The sequence below is a fragment of the Spermophilus citellus genome (assembly GCF_964194105.1).
Source record: "Spermophilus citellus genome assembly, chromosome: 12".
Classification (NCBI taxonomy): domain Eukaryota; kingdom Metazoa; phylum Chordata; class Mammalia; order Rodentia; family Sciuridae; genus Spermophilus; species Spermophilus citellus.
In genome coordinates, this window is record NC_138198.1 from 499001 (window position 1) to 505000 (window position 6000).

At 37.2% G+C, this 6000-nt stretch overlaps 1 protein-coding gene across 7 annotated transcripts in view; it reads right to left on the reverse strand.

The window, feature by feature from the left end:
- LOC308631672 (serine/threonine-protein kinase MRCK alpha-like) overlaps window positions 1-6000 on the reverse strand; it is a 99229-nt gene that overhangs the window by 36253 nt on the left and 56976 nt on the right. The gene's annotated exons all lie outside the window — the stretch shown is intronic.

Here is a 6000-nt window from a genome sequence, read left to right on the forward strand (position 1 = left end):
AAAAATGGAAACTTTGGAGCAGTACAAAACAATAACTGAACAGAACAAAGGACAAATATATTCATTGTTGGAATTACAGAAGAAGAAGAGGGAGAGATAGGGGAAGAGAATGCATTTGAAGAAATAATAATTGAAATCTTTCAAATTTGAAGACTTGAATATGCAAATTCAAGAAGCTTAACAAACTTAGAGTAGGAAAAAATCCCAGAGACATCCACACAGAGACATGTTATAATCAAGCTGTTAAAAACACACAACAACACAAAGACAGAATATTGAGAACAGCAAGAGAAAAGTAACTCCCTCTCTACAATAGATCCTCCATAACAAGAGCGATGAATTTCTTAGAAGTCAATGAGATGCTATATGTAAAGAGCTGAAAGACACAGAACTAGTTTAGAATCCTATTTACAACCAAATTGTCCTTCAAAAATGAGGAAGAAACTAAGACATCCCCAGAATTAAAAGTAGAGAGAGTTTGATGCCATTACACCTGTCCTAAAGTAAACGCTAAGAGTTAGAGTTCTTCTGGCTAAGGTACTCACACCCACTTGAAATGGTGAAAATCTCTAGTGAAAGTGCACATGTAAAAGTCCAGTATTATAATTTTCATTTGTATTTCCACTTTTATTTTCTATGGGATTTCAAAGATGAATGTTAATTCCAGATTAATGGGTACACAACAGAAAGAAAATTCTCCATGATATATAGTTTCCAGGCCCTATTCTGGGCTTTAAAACAGTCTTTGAAACTGACTTGCAAATATGTTCATTGCAAATAAATAATGGATGAAAGAACAAATCACAGGAAAAGGATAAACTACTTTGGGGAGAACCAAACTCAGCAGAGCAGCACTCACAGCACACAAGGAAAGCAGTGCCAGCAGGGCGGGGGGGGGGGGAGAGAGAGAGAGAGAGAGAGAGAGAGAGAGAGAGAGAGAGAAGGTTTACATTTTAACAAAAGAGAGCCTAACTCAGCAACTTGGAAAACAAGGACAAACTAAACCCAAAGCTATCAAAAGGAAGGAAATAATAAAGACAAGTGCAGAGATAAGATAGATACAAATAACAAAACTAAATTTTAGTTCTTCATAAAGATAAATATTGTTGATAAATAAAGGGGAGAGGCTCAAATAACTAAAACCAGAAATGGAAGTTGGGACATCAATAACAGAAAAAAAAAGGATTATCAGCGAGTATAATGAGCAATTATCCACCAAGTCAGATACTCCAGATAAAACTGACAGATCCCAGAAACAGAAAACCTACCTAGAATCACAAATAAATAGAAATTCTGAATAGAATAAGAAGATTGAATCAAAAACTCCCAACAAACTCCTAGAACAAAGTGACTTCAATGGAAAACTCTACCATACGTACGAATAACAACTCGGGGTTGGGGGCGGGGTGGTGGCTCATCGGTAGAGCACTCGCCTCGCACATGCAAGGCCCTGGGTTTGATCCTCAGCATCACATATAAATAAATAAAATAAAGGTATTGTGCTCAACTACAACTTTAAAAAAATAAATATTTTTTAAAAATTCACAATAACCTTTCTTGATTTCTTCCAAAAAATTACATAGGAGGAAGCACTTCTTAACTAATTCTTGATACCAAAGCCAGACAAAGATACCAAAGAAAAGAAAACCATAGACCAACATATCTTATGAATACTGATGTAAATATTCTCAACCACATAATCAAAGTGAATTAAGTAGCATTTTTAAGCAACTACACACCACAAACAAGAGACATTTATTCCTGGAACATTAGGACAGTTCAACATATGAAAATTGATCCATATAATACATCTTATCGAGAAAACCAAGGGAAACACTCATGTTTATCTCAACTTAAGTAGAAATTTTTGACACTATTTCATTATAAAACACTCAATAATCGGGAATAGAGGCAAACTAGCTCAACACTAAAAAGGCCATATATGAAAAACCCACAGCTAAGTTCACACCTGAGGGTGAAAGACTGAAAGCTTTTCTTCTAAGATCAGGAAGATGATGAGGACCTCCAATTTAAATTTAATTTAAAAGTAAGTTAGTTCTATTTGTAATGGTACGAAAAAGAATAACATGGGATTGTCCCATGATCCAATTCCACTTCTGATTATACTTTCAAAAGAGTCAACAACAGATACTTGAACAGATATTTGTAACATGAAGCTTCCTAGTAGCATTATTCATAATAACCAAAAGGAGGAAAACACGTCCATCAACAGATTAATGGACAAATTAAATGTGACATATAAATATAGTGAAGTGTTAGCCTTGAAAAAGAATGAAATTCTGACACATGCAACGTGTGGATAACCTTTGGAAGAGAATAGGCTAAGTAAACCTAGCCAGACATGAAAGGGTAAATGTTGCAAGGTTCAATTTATAGTAGAGTGCTGGAATAGATCAAATTCATAGAGAAGGTGATAGTTGTTGGCAGCTGCTCAAAGGGAGGAAGGGGAAGTTTTTATTTAATGGGTACAAAATTTCTGTTTGAGATAATGAAAAGGATCTGCACACAGATGGTGGTTGTTGCATGTGACTGCACTTAATGACTCTGAACTGCACACTTACAGGCAAAAACATATTGTGCATACTTTATTACAATTTAAAAAATGGAATTCTCGTATGTGTTGTATGGATGAAACTCTGAGACATTCTACTAAGTGAATGTTGAACGGTTGTATGGTTCCAATGATATGGAATGTCTCTAATGGCAGATTCCTAAAGTTGGAAGCTAGGTTGGATGCTAAGGGAGGGGAAGTCTGGAATTATTGTTTAGTGAGTACAGTTTCTGTTTGGGATGATAGAAAAGATTTGGAAATAAAGAGTAGGGATGGATGCATAACATTGTAAATATAATTCATGCCAAGGAGTTGTACACTTAAAAAGAGCAAAATACCAAATTTTATGTTATACATATTCTACCACTCTATGACTATGTAAGTAAATAACTAAACAAAACTGATATTTGACAGAGGTGGCATTACAAACTACTAGGGGGAATGATACACTTGTCAATGAGTGGGGCAGAGACACCTAATTAGCCTATTGGGAAAAGTCAGAGCAGTATTTCATGGCAAACAAAAATGGAATTTCTTAAAGGTACACTCACACATTGTTGGTGGGACTGCAAATTGGTGCAACCACTCTGGAAAGCAGTGTGGAGATTCCTCAGAAAATCTAGAATGGAACCACCATTCGACCCAGGTATCCCACTCCTCAGTCTATGCCCAAAGGACTTAAAATCAGCATACTGCAATGACACAGTCACATCAATGCTTTTAGCAGCTCCATTCACAATAGCTAAGCTATGGAACCAACCTAGGTGCCCTTCAACAGATGAATGGAAAAAGAAAATGTGGTATAAAGAAGAATGACTTTGACATTTGCTGGTAAAGGGGTGGATCTGAAGATTATCATGCTAAGTGAAATAAACCAATCCCCAAAACCCAAAGGCCAAATGTTCTCTCTGATACATAGAAGCTAACACACAACAAGGAAGGGTGGGTAGTTCAGTGGAATAAACAGAGGGAAATGAAGGTTGTGGGGACAGGAAGAGGAAAGACAGTAGAATGAATTGGACATAACTTTCCTATGTCTACACATGAATACAGGACCAGTGTAACTCCACATCATGTACCACCATAAGAATTGGATCCTAATTAGAATAAGTTGTACTTCATGTATGTCTAATGTGTACATGTCAAAATGCATTCCACTGTCATATATATCTAAAAAGAAGAAATAAAAAATCTGAAAAGAAATAGAATTTCTTATTGAATTAAGGATCTAAAAGCAAAAAAACAAACATTAAATCCATTTGGAAGGCTGATGAATTTGACTATATTAGAATTAAAAACCCACCATATAAATATAAAGGCTAGGGTCTTGGCTCAGTGGCAGAGCTCTTGCCTAGCATGTGTGAAGCACTGGGTTTGATCCTCAGTGCCACATAAAAATAAATAAATAAAATAAAGTTGAAAAAAAAGTTCAGAGAAATAATCTATACCTTTAAAATAAACACATAAGGGCTGAGGATATAGATCAGTTGGTATTGTGCTTGCCTGGGTTTGATTCCCAACACCCCCCCCAAAAAAAAAAAGAATTAAGATAAATAAATAAATGAATGAAGATGAAGATGAAATTTTTGATATCATTTAGAATTTCAAAAATTCAGATGTCTAGAAGCAGCAGGTGGTTGATATTGTGATAAGGAAGTAAGAGCTCTTAAACGTTGTTGAGTGAGACTGCAGATTGTGTTCTAAAAGGCCTGTTGCCCACGCAGGGTAAGAAAGGTGGGCTCTGGAGGGCTGTCAAGAGTGGGCAGACACAGCCCTTGTAGCCGGAGGAGAAAGGGCCAGATTCAGAAAAGGGGGGTAGACTAGAAGAGAGGGGAATGGGTCAAATAGGTATAGGTTTCTCACTATCATAGTGATAAATATAAAAAAGGATTAACCTCGAATAAAACATGCTATTGGATTGGAAATGGAGGTATCTGTTTGTGTGAACTCATGATATTCATAGATAAGTCATGGGGGGGCAATACATACATGGTAGGTAGATTTCTATTTATAGGCTGTGCTATGGCTGAATGTGTCCTCCAAAAAGCATGTGCTGGAAAGCTAATTTCCAGTGTAACAGTGTTGGGGCCTAATAAGAAGGAATCCCACCAACACGGGTTCACCCCCACGAATGGACTAATGCTATTACCTAGGAATGGGCTTCGCCTGCTTCTTCTCTGTCTCTCCCCCATCTCTTTGCCCTTCACCATGTGATGACACAGCAAGAAGGCCCTTTCCAGAAGCTGGTTCCTTGACCTTGGACTTTCCAGCTGCCACAACCATGAGCCAAATATCTATTCATATAAATGGTCCAGTCTGTGGTAGTTCAGGGCCTGCAGTTTGAGCAGCATGAAATAGGCTAAGACACACTGACATAGAAAACTTTCTTTCCTCTAACTCTGTCCAATGAAAGGATGTGAAATAGTGACACCTGAACAGCAATGAATACATCCAGCATCTCGATCTTGACTTCTAAATCCTGTTCTTTACGAAGACAATGAGTATTTATCAGAGTGATGGCTGAATTCAGGGCTGGAGCCTTCAAGATGAGTTAACGCATTCTGCCAGATGGAAAGAAAGTGCTCAGAACAATGGAGAAATGTCAAGAAGACACAGAGTGAGTCTACGGGGCTTGTGCTGGCCACATGTCCAACCAACAGAATATCAGAATAATGACGATGATGATCATAGACCATTGGGTAAAACAAGAAACCTTGCAACTACACTGACAAAAATGAACTTAAAGTTTAGTAAGGAATGCAGTAATTCCACAGTTTCCACAAAATACTTATTAATCATAAAACACGAAAAAACAGAAGCTGCGAAATAATTGGGGATGATATTTGTGTAGATGTTTGAAGCAGACCAAGCGATCCTATGCACCTTAGGCAAACATGCACATGTCAGAATAAGGAGGAGGACAGGAAAGGTGCACACCATTTCAAGATACCCCACAGCCTCTCAGGAGGGAGAAGGATTCAGCTAGACTGGTCCAACTCTTTCAGGATCAAATTGAAGTTATTAAATTATCCAAATTATCATCTTCATTTTTTTAATCTGAAGAAAAACTAAGCAAACCCTTTTGCTAAACTTGTGAAAGTGGCCGGGTTTCTGAACGGAAGGGATTTCCTGTGCGTCCCTCTGTGATTTAATTATTTACATAGGATTAATTTTTAGAATTACTTATATTTACTTTTATTATTCATGATTTTGTTATCTGATGATCAGAATTTTAAAACAATGAAGCAGAACTGTTAACAATGTTTCAGAGGTTCTAGGTAAAATTTGAAAAGAAGTTCTGGCCGGACCATAAGCTATTTTGAAGTTTCCCAAGCTAAACCGTCAGTGCTCTCCATCCCATCCCCAGGATTATAAAGTGGGAAGCACAGAATCAGGTTGAGTGAGATGCAAAGAAGAAAGGGAACACT